Below are 16,556 nucleotides of genomic sequence, written 5' to 3'. Positions count from 1 at the left end.
TCTTTTATTTTGGTCTGTCTAACCAAGCCTACACGCTTACGAGCAGCTACGTCACGTACTTTTTTCATTACAGATATTCATAGTTTTACGGCTTGTTGATCCATCAGTAGAAACATGCATAGCTATAAAATTTGCTATGCTCGTCTTTTGTTTTTTTATATCCGTAATTGTCGACTTCCCCACCTTGTACTCATTGGATAAAGTGGTTGCAGATTCACCTTCTTCTAACCTTTTAATAATCTCGTACTTGTCCCTCAGAGAAAGGACAACACGTTTACGTTTAAGCATTTCCTATCGTCAAGTTCACTTCTTCCCGCAGCAGCACACAAGTGGTCGTAACAGATAACAGAAGGTGACTGCACCGTGAGAAGCTCTTCTTGGGGGCGCGCAATCCTTCAAACTGCGCGGAGCGGCACGCCTCAACTCTAAGCAACAGCTTTGATACTGCCGCTACTTCTGCTGCCAGTGCCAAGCCGACAGAAGTGTGCTGATTGTTGAAACACAGCGACTGGCGGCTTGGGCTGTCGGCAACGCCATGTGAAGGCCCCATTAGAAGCAATGTTCCGCCAGCGGTGGTTCAAATGGCTCTGAGCACTATGGGACTCAACTGCTGTGGTCATAAGTCCCCTAGAACTGAGAACTACTTAAACCTAACTAACCTAAGGACAGCACACAACACCCAGCCATCACGAGGCAGAGAAAATCCCTGACCCCGCCGGGAATCGAACCCGGGAACCCGGGCGTGGGAAGCGAGAACGCTACCGCACGACCACGAGATGCGGGCCGCGCCAGCGGTGGCCCAGTGCGGCGAATACTGTGGGAAACTAGGTTTTGGAGTGAGGGGGATGATGGACGGTAGGGTGGGAGAGTAACAGGTGCGAGCGAGTACACAGTTCGGTTAAGCGGTCGTTCGGTTGACCGACGTTCGGATAATCTACGCTCTACTGTATTATGTTAACAGCTATGACAGCTGCTAATGGCTCATCATGTGCATGAGGAGGGCAATAGAAAATAAATGTCCGGGAGGTGCAGGGATCAACCTTCTATTGGATGCATGTACTACACTACACTTCGCAAAACGGACATCGTTGACATTCAAGAAACGTTCAAAACAAACCATTAACTTACACCATGAACACGGAATGAAAAGCTGATCACAAAGGTTCCAGCCGTCAAGTCCTAAGGCGAATTCCTTGGGAGTTACAAGCAATGCAGGACGAGCAGCGAGGTATCCAATCTTAAAGAATGCAATTACAATGATATTGGTCTAATCGAATGATGAGAACTGATGGAAAGTGATGGCCTGCAACCAATTGTGAAACAGTCTGTCGTGGAGCTTAACGTGAAACTGTGTATCCTTTAAGACGTAGTCCCACACAGTGCGTTAAAGTTTTATAGGCACGGAAGAAACAAACATCCAGAGGCTGAATTTGTCCAGTGGTTCCAGGTGGCATGAACTGCAGTGCCACACACTTCCCGGGAGGGATACTTCGCTCTAAAGAAGTACTATTTTTAGACGCGGACCAGGATTCGAGCAAAAGTAAGTTACTAACAGCTATTGGCCAAAAGCAGTGCTCATACCGTAGTTGTAGTTCTCTTACGCCCACTTTCCCACTCTTGCTTGCCGTGACGTAAATGTTCCATGCCGCCCTTGCAAGATCAAGCACACGGAAAACAATCATAGGGAGCAGAACACCCCCAATTTCTCGCAGCACAATAAATAACTTTCCACCCAATTTGCTATCCAGATTAACATTCGGCAAATTGTATACGAATGCGTTAAGGCATTCGTGTTAGTTGTCTTGATAAACTCTTTGGTACTTCTAATTTCTTCTTCAAATCCAGATTGGTCAGAGTTGAAAAAAAAATCCTTACTGAACGATGGGATATGTTTGTTTGTGACATATACAAATTTTCGTGCCTATTCCGTAATTTGCTGTACATCGTCAAGTTGACACTTTGTTTGAAATTTCGTTATGTCTTCCAATTCTATAGCACTATTTGGAGTTATGCAACCAACTACTACTTCCATTGAAGTCACTGTAATCCTTGTCGCGCACAATCTGAGGTGCATAACTTAGTAAGTCAGTATCATGCACATCCTGCAAATTCTATCGGCCATTCTTGAAACGCAAAAACAGCTGTTTTTGTAACAAATTGCTTCGTCCTTCCTTGAATATCCATAGTTTTTCTTATGCACTACAGGTCATATTGCTACTGTAAGTAGGCTGTTAATGTTTTCTCTATGTAAGTAGGCTGTTTATGTTTTCTTATTGGCAACGTTACGTAGCGCTCAATATGAAAATCACTGGCTGTGCTGTGTGCAGTCTGTGGCTGCTTTGCATTGTTGTAATACTCGCCATTGTAGTGTTAGGCAGCTGGCTGTGAACAGCGCGTAGCGTTGCGCAGTTGGAGGTGAGACGCCAGCAGTGGTGGATGTGGGGAGAGAGATGGCGGAGTTTTGAAATTTGTCATGAACTGCTATATTTATATATGATGATATCAAGGTAAATACATTGTTTGTTCTCTATTAATATCTTTTATTTGCTAACTATCCCTATCAGTAGTTAGTGCCTTCAGTAGTTTGAATCTTTTATTTAGCTGGCAGTAGTGGCGCTCGCTGTATTGCAGTAGCTTGAGCAGCGAAGATTTTTGTGAGGTAAGTGATTTGTGAAAGGTATAGTTTAATGTTAGTCAGGGCCATTCTTTTGTAGGGAATTTTGAAAGTCAGATTGCGTTGCGCTAAAAATATTGTGTGTCAGGTTAAGCACAGTCATGTTTAATTGTTCTAAGGGGACGTTTCATATGTCGACCCTTAGCCGAGGATACCTCACTGGAATCTTCTGATTTTTTTCTTGTAGTTTGTGTAATTAGTGTAGATTCTGTTCATTGCTAGCGCGTAATTATAGAGAGAATTTCCTTTGTAGTTGCAGTCTTTCATTGTTGTACAGTAAAACAGTTGTGGCATGCATATAGATTTGCACCAAGTATTTCGCAGCTACGCTTGCAATTAACTAGATATTATTTTCAGTGCTATGTTAATGTGTTCTCTTATTTTTGATCTTCAAATTGTGTTTTTCTGTGCTGTCGTGTGAAATACTGTGACAATAATGGCGTGTGAAAAACGTAATACTAGGCTCCAAAGTAAACTGAGAAATGACAGTGAAAATGAAAGCAGTGTGTTAGCGCCACCGAGTAATGAATTAACTAATGTTCAAAGTAGTAATTTGGTAATTGCGCATAGGGAAATGGAGCGGGCGGCAAACAATGGTGTAGACAGTGAAACAGGTAGTGAACTGGGAAGCGTTATCGATCGATTGGTCGGCAACAGCTCGCCTCAGGAATCGGGAATGACAGAACACAATATTGCAAATACTGCAGACTCAGGTTTTGGGTTCTCACCGTTTTCTCAAATGAGTCAAGACACATTTTCCGCTTGTCAAAATGTGAATGTTGCCGGTGCAAATTCACTGCCGAAAAGCACTGAGGAACATGTTTCAGACACCAGTGCATTGTTATTACAATTAATGCAACAAATGGGACAAAAGCTTGAAAAGTTAGACACAATGGAACAAAATCAGAGACAAACACAGCAAAAGTTAGACACAGTGGAACAAAATCTTCAAAAGTTAGACACAATGGAACAACACCAGAGACAAACACAGCAACAGTTAGACGCAATGGGACAAAATCTTCAAAAGTTAGACACCACACTTGAACAAACACGTGAAGATTTAACTAGTGAGTTACATAACATTGAATCGAAATGTCAAAAAGTCTGTAATGACATAAAAACACAAATTTGTGAGCATTTTCAACCCATTTTTTCGCGGCATGAAAATGTATTACAGAATCACGAAGCAGCCATAAAAGAACTGCAAACCATTGTTCATGAAAATCACAACACCTTGCAAGCTAAAATTTACTCAGTTGCATCTACCGATTCGGTTACGCAACTTGCAAGAACTCAGGAAAACTTAAAGGACACAGTAGATACCCTGAAAATTGGTTCAGAAAGACACATGGAGGAAATAAGTACACTATCGGAGAAAGTAGCCGAACTTTCGGATCAGGTCACTAACTTATCTACAAAGGTAGATGATGATCTGAATGACACAAGACCTGTAGCCTTCACTGACACAGAAGAGTATGAACAAATTAGAAAATTCAAACAGAATCAAAATCAAATCAATACACAGTACAAAAGAGAAATCCGGGAAGTACAAGATCAGTTGACGCAGGTAATACAAGAATTACGTATTTCAGAGGACACTCGCGCTCCAATATGGGAAGAGGGACATAGAAATACGGAACAACCACAAAATAATAACACAGGACACTTCGGAAATTATGAAAGAAATTGGCAAGGCGCATTGGATTTTGAGATGGAACCGCCGAAACGAAGTAACAATGACCGACATGCGACTCGCCGACATGACGATTTTGACTATAAGCTGTTCATTACTACACGTAAATTCAAAACATTTAAGAATTCTGGCAACGACATTCATCCACAAGCATGGCTCCATCAATTCTCTCATTGTTTTCCTCCCAACTGGTCGTTAGAACACAGATTAGAATTTATGTGTGGCTACTTGGAGAATGAACCAGCTGTAAGAATGCGATCGGTAATTCACGATTGCCACAGTGAAGGAGAATTTTACCATGCCTTCCTCTCAGTATATTGGTCTCAAGCCACACAAGACCAAGTAAAACATGGTATCATAATGAAACATTTCGAACAATCTGAATTCTCCAGTCTTGTGAAATATTTTGAAGACATGTTGCATAAGAATCAGTATCTTTCAAACCCATACAGCCCCTCAGAACTCATCCGCATTTGCTTAATCAAATTACCTGAACATTTACGGCATATTATTTTAGCAGGACGTTGCAAAGACGACATTGAAGCTTTTCAGGGACTGTTACAAGAACTAGAAATTGACACTGATAGTCGCGGAACGCGAAAACAAGGACACAACAATTACAGGTCACATCCGTCACAATTCCGTAACGACAGAAACAATAACTGGACACGACTGGTCTATTATTACAACGCAAATCGTGACCAAAATAGACACCACCCGTACGACAACCGTTGGCAGAATAATAATAGTTACAGAGAAAGATCGCACTTCCGTAATTATGAATATGACAGAGATAACCATAGAAACAGACAATATGGAAACCAAAACAATTATTATCAAGGGAGACAAAATAACTTCAGACGCAACAGTTCAGCGCGCAGTTACGATTCCGGGAGAAATTCTCCACCACATGACCGACAAGAAAGAAACTACAGGAACTACCGACATGACGACAGACGATATGATCGTAACGACAGATCTGAATTGCATCAGAACTGGCGGGATTCGAACAGAGCAGGGCCTTCTCGTCAGAGTGAATTTGTAGAAGTTAGGTCTCCTAATCCCAATAACAGCGCGCGCCAACAAAGAGACAGACAATGACTCGCACAGCAGGCAGCTGCGTGCGGCCGCTGGCTCAGGGAAAAATAACAAAGACGCTAGCCTTGAGAAAAGATTTAGCATTCTTTACCTATGTAAACAACATGATAATTGCTTTGAAGTTGAAAGTCTGCGTACAAGGAAGAGTAAAGGATTGCACCACACTTCACATGTAAAACCATTTATTGAAAGATAATCTGCTTTTTAACTTTGTCTTTGCCATATAACTTTTCACTTTACATTACTAGTATGCTGTGTTAGACTTAATAATCTGTTAACATGCAACAATGTTTGAAGTTAAATATCCAGTCTAGAACCTAGGGAACATTTTTAAACAGAAATTATGAATGCATTGTTATAGTGAACAGACAACACAGTGTTGTATTTGTACATTCTTGCTTGTTAGTTGCACGATTATGGAACGACTATAAGGCTTACATACTTAGGACACATACTGGTACTGCTAATGAGATTTTAATGCAACATTTTGGTTTACTTGAAAATACATTCTGGGTTTAAAGTACTTTCTGTGAGATACCAGAGGACACAGTGGTTAGTTTATGTAACAGCTACACGATGTTATCACGACGCTACTAATGAGTGACAATTTACAATGTTGCTTTTGCAGTGTATCTGTTTTATATCTGCACAGTTTTCTGAATTCTTCTGGAAAGTAAAACATGTTTTAGTAGTAACTTTTGTGGTACAGCAACAATGAGATTGTCTTTTCCATAGCACAACAATACGTTACAGCACAGTACTTTCTTCATCACGGCAATAAGCGTAATAACTAAGATATCTATACATAAAGCATTTCACTTTTGTTTATCATGAGGTAGGTACATTGACTTCTGCAGAACTTGGCTTTCGGAGGACGATAAGTACGACACTTCCACAGAATTATCTTACAGCAAGATGCACATTTAGCGCTACAGGACACGCATTTGAGAGATTTTGTACTTAAGCCATTTATTTTTCAAGATTTTTGAATTACAAAGAAAGTTTTCCGTGATATATTTCATTCTATTGCTGTAATCTGTAACACCTGAGGGTATAATTACATTAATCCTCAGGGGGGTATAAGCCTACTTTGTGTACCATGTGTTTGGCAACCACAAGGAACCCTAGCTAATATGGTATTTGCTTATACAATTTTACACATCGGTACCATATTTCTCTAACACACAAATTACACAGCTATCTGATCATGTAACTGAGAGATAAACTTTTTTTATTACATCAGTGACAGATGTTTACGCAATTACACAGTTGGATAACTTCACACTTATGAAATTGTATTTTGTCTGTACTTTGTGAAATGCTCATATTTTTTCGGAACCATTGTGATATTATGAGAGCTTTGAATGATGTATTTGGTATGGATTCATGATTTTTAAAAGTACGTTTGAGGCAGATGACACTTTTGACATGAGCAGAGAATTTTTTTAATTATTGGAGGAAGCTACGACGATTTTGAGATTTGACTGAGGTGTTATGATGTTATTTTTACGACGATGATGTGTATTATGCTGCTGAGATATGTTTATGATTAATAGGCTGAGGCTATATGAGTTATTTGATTATGCTTCATATTTATAATGACGAAATATTGACGAGTGTCGATGGATACGTATATGTGTAATAAGGTAAGGAGTAATGAATAGTGATTAGGGAGTCTTGACTTGTGAAACAGGATGTTGGAAACCAAGAATCGTACTTTAAGAGTTATGAAATGTGCGTAAATGTGTGAATGTATCACAATGCCACTGAAAATTTTTTTGGACACTGTTATATTTATAGGGTTTTGTTTCTACAGATTTGCAATGCTAATTCTTGACCTGTGAAATATTTTTATGTGAGACTGTCACTGTAGCGGAAACTGCTGTCGTAAATTTTTCCGTAAGAAAGTTAAGTGACCACCTGCACGTAATGCGTCGTGGGCACCCAGCTGTGTCAGACGCCTGGAGAAAAAGCCATTAGCGCGTGCCTTTCAGAGCACAGGAAAAAAAAAAGGGAGGCCATTATCCTGGCTATTGACGTTCCTTTGTAGAAAGCATCGCAAATATTACACGCTCATTACCTGAAAACATATGGTTACTCGTACTTTGTGCTAATTACTGAAATGCTTATGAATTGATGGGAAATATTCGTACATCTGCACACCTGATTATGACAAGTGTCTTTCTACGAGAGTTCAGAGCTACTGAGTTACGAAATGCCACATGACTATTGAATGATGTTTTTATGCTTTGGTTTGCGTAATTGCTTATTTCATTTGACATCTGGTTTCCAGCTGTGTTGCAGCATTGCTTTTATAAAATGAAATGCATTTGCTAATGTGAACACTTTCTGTCAACAGATCTATTAAATAATTATTTTATGATCCACATTCTTTAAAAAAGGAGCACTTGGAAAGGAAAGAACAATAAGAAGGAACTAGTAACAGTAACACATAATTTTCTTTTCAAGTACATGGTAATACTTTTTTTACAATAAGTTGTTGTGGTGCACCACTTTAATTACATAGACATTAAGATGTGAATATACATTTCCCGTATCTGCATTGTTGTTTTTACTGTAATATCTTTTCTGCTTGAGCTTTGTCATGTATAGATATAAGTTTTATATTTTTTATATTTTTTATATTTGCTGCTGCTGTTTGCCAGGCATAGTGCTACTGAATTTTAAATTGTGTTACTCTGTTAAGCTAATTTTACTACTGACTTATTTTTCTTGCTACTGTACATTGGCTCATATTAGTTGTAATGTTGAATTGCTTGGTAATTTAGATTTACTGTAGCTTGCTTTGCGATTTTCCATTTTTTTCATTGCTGTTTATATTAATTGTTTTATGTGCTGCTGCATTGCCTCGTCCCTTAGTTTAGCATCTGAGCTCAGTAGATTTAAGTTAGCTTAAGAGGGGGTAGCCTCTAAGAGAATGAGTTGCGATGAATTGGAAGAAATGCATTGAGAAAACAGGTTTAGGTAGGATTTTCTTGGAAATAAATGTTGAGGTAAGAAATGTGTGAACATATAAATACAGAAAGCATGCTTAGATAGAATTTTTTGGTGGAAACAAAGGATGAAATAAGAGGAAAGATATATGAAGTTTTGGGTTGGACTGCAGTACCAAATGTTACACTGAAAACGAACCCTGTCCTTTCCTATTGGTGTTATCCCACTATGTGTTTGTGTACCCTTGTGTATTTGTTTTCTTCCTGTCTCTGTGTAGTTTCATAGAATCTTTTCTTCTTTTAATATTAAGCTACATTCACTATGATGAGGAATACTGTTATCCTCGAATATAATTGGCATTAATAATATGTTATTTACTTTGTAAAGATGTTAGACATTATTAATTCTGTTTTGTTTTAATGCTCATGTGTAGAGTTGATGTTTCAAAAGTTATTCTGATCTTTTATGTATTTACTTATGTCATAATTCCTGTAACACTGATGTATATGTTTATTTCTATTCTTTTGTAAAGCCCCTATTACTACAAACGTTATCTGTATTATTATGTTTTTAATGATGTGTTTTGTACCTTTGTTATTGTATTCTTATGTTATAAAATTGTAATTGTCACCAGTTCATGGTATTATTAACTTGTTAGTTACATTTCACTGCACACATTTCTGTTGGTCATAGTATATGGACAATATGTGAGAAGTAGGGACTGATAGTGTTTGCACGTGTGTTAATGATTCAGCAAGGGACTGGATAACAGCATTGCTGGATCTAAGGACAATTTCAAAAACTTTGTGAGTGCACAAGTGGTGGTTTATGGACTTACTATATTCTCCGCAAGACTCTTCGATGGTGAATGTGCACCTGCACAATCGCAACAGATGGCTGCTGGCCATCTCTACAAGGACTACAGTGGGTCTGCATCTTTGATGGCCCACCATTACCATTATCTCTACAAGGACTACAGTGGGTCTGCACCTCTGGTGGCCCACCAATACCGTAATCTCTACCAGGACTACAGTGGGTCTGCTCTGTGATGACCTACCTACCAATATTCTTCCAAACTACGACTGACTCTGCTGTGGGTTTACTCTGTTGTGGCCCATTACCTGTATGTATGTCAAGAGTCAGCACTGTCTTTCCGTTGGAAGGACAACACTACTTCTTCAAGACTGCATGGAAATCCACTACTTCTATGTCCATTTTCTTTAACTGCTCAGACTTTGAGAAAAACTCTGCATTTTTACTGTGATGAACAATGTGGACTGTCTTTATGGACTGTGAGAAATTTTTTGCTTTTGACCAACATTGTATCAATAAGTGTGTGCATTTGATTTCTTTGTTATTGTAATTATGAAAAATTTTATCAAATCATTATTGGCCACTGCCCAAAAAAAAATTTGTAAAATTTTTTGTGGGGAGCATGGGGGCTATGTAAGTAGGCTGTTAATGTTTTCTCTATGTAAGTAGGCTGTTTATGTTTTCTTATTGGCAACGTTACGTAGCGCTCAATATGAAAATCACTGGCTGTGCTGTGTGCAGTCTGTGGCTGCTTTGCATTGTTGTAATACTCGCCATTGTAGTGTTAGGCAGCTGGCTGTGAACAGCGCATAGCGTTGCGCAGTTGGAGGTGAGACGCCAGCAGTGGTGGATGTGGGGAGAGAGATGGCGGAGTTTTGAAATTTGTCATGAACTGCTATATTTATATATGATGATATCAAGGTAAATACATTGTTTGTTCTCTATTAATATCTTTTATTTGCTAACTATCCCTATCAGTAGTTAGTGCCTTCAGTAGTTTGAATCTTTTATTTAGCTGGCAGTAGTGGCGCTCGCTGTATTGCAGTAGCTTGAGCAGCGAAGATTTTTGTGAGGTAAGTGATTTGTGAAAGGTATAGTTTAATGTTAGTCAGGGCCATTCTTTTGTAGGGAATTTTGAAAGTCAGATTGCGTTGCGCTAAAAATATTGTGTGTCAGGTTAAGCACAGTCATGTATAATTGTTCGAAGGGGAAGTTTCACTACGGATTATTCGAAATCTGTTCACAATTTTTTCTTTGCTATAATGCGGTTGCTCTTCCATGTACGTAATTACGTTTGGTATCTGCTCCTTTCTATGTTTCACTGGAGACGGGGTTTGTGGCTCCCTGCCCGACAAGGATGATGAGCTACATGGCTTGAGATCTGTTTCAATATCATCGTCACTTGTTAAGAACGTATGTCGTCATTAGCCGCACTGTGGAGCGTATACGACATCACACATTCCACTGACTCATCTTGCATAAACGCTAATATTTCATCTGCCACACCTTTATCACTCTGCCAGACTCCTTGGGTCCTTTTCTGACAAAATTTCAACTGCGACAGATGGTTGTAGATATACTGCAATGTTCGCTTTGTTTATCGTTGCCGTTGTTCTGCTTTGTATCAACACCACTAGCACTGTAGCACTGTTGTGAATTACTAGTCCGACTAAGCACTTTAAAAATGGTTCAAATGGCTCTGAGCACTATGGTACCTAACATATGACGTTATCAGTCCCCTAGAACTTAGAACTACTTAAACCTAACTAACCTAAGCACATCATACACATCCATGCCCGAGGCAGGATTCGAACCTGCGACCGTAGCGTAAGCACTTTAGCTACGCTCTACAGTATCATGCTATTTCTCACCGTTGGATGCCTCCAGTCTCGCCCCCTGTTGCCGTTAGCAACTAATACAGGTGTTTTAAAATGAATGCACGGGTTTTAAGGCTTTGTAGCACATATTACATTCACCTTAAATTATAAATAATACACCAAGTGAAAGAGAAACACATGGGCGAGTTGTTCCGGAACCTTGATCAATTTGTCAGGAGTAACTGTTGCAATAACACTGTTTGTACAGTCGGCTAGATCAGCTGGTATAGGAGGCACATACACATGTTGGCGTCAGATCGTGTGTGAACGTGAAGGTGATGCATAAAATGTGTCAACCGGCCCCTTGCGCCCAATCCACCGGTCGGATACAACGCGTTTACCCAGTCGCGTACTGGGTTGTGCCAGAGAGGCGGCGCACCATCTTGCTCCCAAATAAACATGTGTTGTTCAACTTCTTCGGTTTGAGGCACGGGCCATATCTGTAGCACATCAAGATAAGAAACATCAGTTACAGTTGATTCACCGAAAAAGAAAGGCCCATAAATTTTCCGCGGGGGTATTTCATGGGGCTAAGCGTGAAAGGCTCACACTCGTTCAACACGTTTTTCAGTCACTCTTTGTCGTTTCATACTATCCCCATTGCGCACAGGTATACAAACAAAACTGTTTGAGTTGCTCTTTCATTTAGCGTATTATTTAAAATTGCAATTGGAACGTAATAAGTGCTACAACGCCTTAAAACCGATATCTTCATTTTGAAACACCCTGTATTGTAGTTGCATAGTAGTCAATAATTAGGGCGTCGATTGCCGTAAACATCATTGGCCTTTTGCGATCTCGCAATCAAGGGGTTGCCTGTCAGTAGACCCATAAAGCTGGAGTGCCGCTACGAAGTTGTCGGGTCAAGATAAAAGGGTTAAGATAAAAACACACGCATTACAATTGTCTGCTGCGAAGCCCCATGTTCAGCAATGTTCTCTCACTGGCAGAACCACTCAACAAAGCGTTCTCAGTAATAGTGGAAACGTCAGTAGCTGTCGTAATAAAAACCTCGATAATAAAGGTTCCCGTCCAGTGTACCTAACAAATGCTCCGACGGGGGGGGGGGGGGGGGGGGGGGAGCCGCGCGGACCCTGAAAAGACGCCTGAGACCGCGCGGCTACCCCGTGCGGCTAGTCAGAAGAGTGGGGAATAATATAGCGTATTGTAATCCTGAATAAAACCAACCTGCTTTCATAAAAAATATGTTGCATTACTTATTCAACGCTCCTCATGCACAATAATAATGATGTGTACTGTATACCTTCTTATGCCCCGCTCTCCTCTCCCCCGCCCTTCAGACGTCGGACAAATATCACGAGGCGAAAGTCTACAGACAGTATGTGTCACCAGAAAAATAGTATGAGGTCCCTGAAATCAAGTGGAGCGTGCCATATACTACAAGTGCTATAGGGGCAAACCGCCTCTGGTCAGAGCATTTGTTAGGTACACTGGACGGGAACCTTTGCTATCGAAGTTTTTATTATGACAGCTACAATGGGCCAAACAGATGGAAATCGGAAGGTGTGAGACTCGGGCTGTGGAAGAACGGTATGTGAAGTTTAGTGAGCTCCTCTCGGGTACGGAGACGTGTGTGAGGCCTTGCATTATTATGGAGTTTTTTTTGTTTTTTTTTAGGATTGAGGTGATTAACCGACTTTTCATCGCCTGTGACGATGTTCGACAAAAAATTGTCGCTATCAGCTTCGTAATGCGCAAGCAATTCCACGCAGATGGTCCCTCGGTGCTCGTTATGGTTTCTGTTAGACAGCTTGAGGTCTAGCGGGCTCACACCTTTGAGTGCCCCAACTGGTGGACGAGTGTGCCACCACTACTACGCACTGTGGAAGTAGAACTCTTCATTACCCTCCTGTATACGTAACGAATGAGTGAATGAATGTCGCGTGACTAGGGCCTCCCGTCGGGTAGACCGTTCACCGGGTGCAAGTCTTTCGATTTGATGCCACTTCGGTGATTTGCGGCTCGATGGGTATGAAATGATGATGATTAGGGCAACACAACACCCAGTCCCTGAGCGGAGAAAATCTCCGACCCAGCCGGGAATCGAATCCGCGCCCTTAGGATTGACATTCTGTCGCACTGACTACTCACCTACCGGGGGCGGACTGTATACATAACTGTGAAATATCGATATCCTGTAGCATCTCAAGTTAGGTGTCGAGGACAACAGCTCTATGAGAAAAAAAGGGCAAGCCCAAAGATAGCTTGACGTTAAAGGCGCGTCCGAAACGTAAACTCAGGTTGATTCAGTTGCTTTTCAATTACTGCATGGAGATTTTCTGTGGTATAGTACACCCAGTTATGCCCATTAACAGCGTCTGACAGCTCAAAATTCGCTTCAACAGACCATTACGCCATCATTATGCACTTCTTCATACAAAGGAATCTCGCTGAATTCTAAACGGTGATCTGGATCATCCTCTAGTAATCCGTGATGCTATATTGACGATACACTTGCAAACCGAAACATTGGATTAGACGACACATGGATGCATGGAAAACGTCTAATTGAATACAGGCACTCATTTTTTATTTCCTTGGTGTTTGGATAAACGCCTGAGCAACTAGAATTTGATTTGGATAGTAACCGCTCTTAGCCACATTACAGATAGACGCAGCTCGATCAAATTTTTCGTGCGACCTGTAAATTGGTAGCCTGCTTCGTGTAAGTGTATTGAATTCTTCTGTCCATTTCTGTTGCACCTATTCAGCATTCCGTGTCTCAAGTATCCACTTCCGCTGGTCGTTGCTTACATTTCGAGGCCTGATTATCTGAATAACTGAAAGAATAGAAAAACGATGTTAGAACGGATAAAAATATAGTGTACCTACGGGTATACCCGCTTATGCAACCCCCTGTATCTGATGACATCTCTGACGTTTTGCCTGTACGAGTGGCTGGCATTGTCAAGACTTCACCCTCCTTGCTGGTGGCGGACTGGTGTAGAGCCTACTGCCTGAGATTACACCGGGTGGTTATAAATAATGCAGATCGTCACAGAGGTCCACTGTGACTGTAACTGTCGTATGGCAGCGAAGCTTAGTAGATATTCAAATGCGTTAACGCGGAACTAATTTATACGGGGAAAAAAAGTTCCTGTCTTGGCCACCAGCTGCAATATATCGCTGTGAATGCAAGACAGATGTATATGATTAATGTTTCCAAATGTAATGAATTAGGAACTGGACGTGCGCAGAATAGGTCAAACAACAGATAAAGGCATAATACTGATTTTATTAACTGCCGCTTACACAATTTGTTCAATATGAGCACTAGAGACGTTCAAGAGATGCTGTACGGCGCCAGATTTTCACGTGTTGGCCCAAATTTGAACTAATTTTTTCCAGCGTAAATCAGTTCCTCATTAACGCTTTTGCACATCTACCAAGTTTTGCTGCCATACGATAACTGCAGCCCGCAATGGACCTCCATCAGTAACCACCTGGTATGTAATTGTCGCATCAACGTCTGAAGTTCTCTCATTGGTCACTGACGCTGTGTTTATGCCTTGTTAAATGGAACCGTCTTTCGCTGCAGCACAGAAATCCAGGATCCCTTCATCTTGAGGCTGAGTCGTAGACTGTAATTACTGGAGATTACTCACTAATAATTTTAATTTGATATCCTTGTCAAATTGCCGTGTTTATGAATGTCAGTGGCTTATGTGAACAGGGAGAGTCTGCTTGTTGTTAAATATTAGTGCACTATCTGTCTCACACAGCGCATGGTTCACCACAGTTGGTTTCTCCCACTGTCTCGTTCTACGTTCGGTGATCCTGGTATAATGGGTCATTTGGTCACTCCAACAAAGACCTTTACACGTGTAGACGGTGTGCATTATCCATCTGGCATTGCGAGTGGGTCCCTTTTCTTGTTTGCAAACTAAGACATTCTCTGGTCTTCTAGGTCGATTTGTAAATGATTGGACGCACTGTTTGCGCAATATGAGGTCCATTCCGTCGGTAACATTGGGGATGTACGGCTGAAAGGCCGCACCCGACAGTCATCTTTCCAACGTGTCGGTACACCTGGTGTTAGGTCTCGTAGAACTTCTTATGCAACTGATGGAGTTCACTTTGTTCCTTAGAACGCTTGTCATTTGTTGCATCTCGGTCGTGGTGCTGGGCTCACATGTTTGACATATGTTCGTTACGAGCATATTGATCGTACCCATTTTCTGTCTCGCGAAATGATTTGAAAGATTTCACAGGTATTGGTCAGTGTGTACAGGTTTTCCATAAACCCTGTGGCGTACGTTACCACCATTTCTCATAATTAACACAACAGTACGCACTGACAGACAGTAATTGATTAACACTGTTAACAAAGTACGTCTATATTGTTTGCTGGAATACTCGACCAGAAAACGATTTCGGCCGGTCGGTATGCTTCCAAAGTATGACGGCTGCTCGTCTACATTAAGGTTAGTGATAATCTCACTTAGTGCAGCTTTCGTGAACTTATTTTATGTTTCTTACACTAATTTTGTGTTTAGCCACAGATTGCTTTCCAGTATGTTCAAATGTGTGTGAAATCTTACGGGACTTAACTCCTAAGGTCATCAGTCCCTAAGCTTACACACTACTTAACCTAAATTATCCTAAGGACAAACACACACACACCCATTCCCGAGGGAAGACTCGAACCTCCGCCGGGATCAGCCGCTCGGCTTTACAGTATGTATGTCTATCATGTATCATAGCATTTAGGTCAAGTTTTCAATCTTGTTTTAAATTTGTTTTAAGCCAGAACCTCATTATATCCCATCAAATGTTGCAGTGTCTGGGTTCCCGCTTCCATCACTAAAGCGGTTAGGTTCTCCCAGCTGATGTGTCGCGACAAAGATCTGTAGAGTGCCTCGCGAAATTTAGTTCTGTTCTGTGATCTAAGCATTGTAAGTCTATAATATGACACATCTTACTTCGTTACGTGAACTGTAATAATTTATAATAAATTCATTTGTAATAAATTTATGTCGTAATACAAATTTAACAAGGACAACAACAAAAACAACAAAATTAATAGGAATTTTGTCTTGCGGTGTTTATCAAATCTATTTTCTCTGCACTGTGATTACTACTTAACAATATTGCTCGTTGAGACTTCATATTGGGTGATTTCAGTCTTTTCTAATTAAATAATGAACCAACTGTTTCATGCATACATTGAATAACATTATGAAAGTTATCTGAACTTTGCTTAGTAAATAGTCTCCAGTTCATCTACAGATGCGAAAATTCATGAAGCGCTCTGCTAAAGGCAAATGGTGAGTGCAGTCCTGCAACAGCGAGTACTGTACACCTCTCTCCTACTATTCACGCTTGGAATAATGACGGGGAGTCGTACGGCGACGCGTTAACGATGATATCGGTCCCGAGGGAAATGTTTGCGGAAATCTCGAAGACTTTTTATTCCCTGCCATAT

This window comes from Schistocerca americana, chromosome 2 (genome assembly GCF_021461395.2).
Source record: "Schistocerca americana isolate TAMUIC-IGC-003095 chromosome 2, iqSchAmer2.1, whole genome shotgun sequence".
NCBI lineage: Eukaryota > Metazoa > Arthropoda > Insecta > Orthoptera > Acrididae > Schistocerca > Schistocerca americana.
This window is presented reverse-complemented; position numbering follows the sequence as displayed.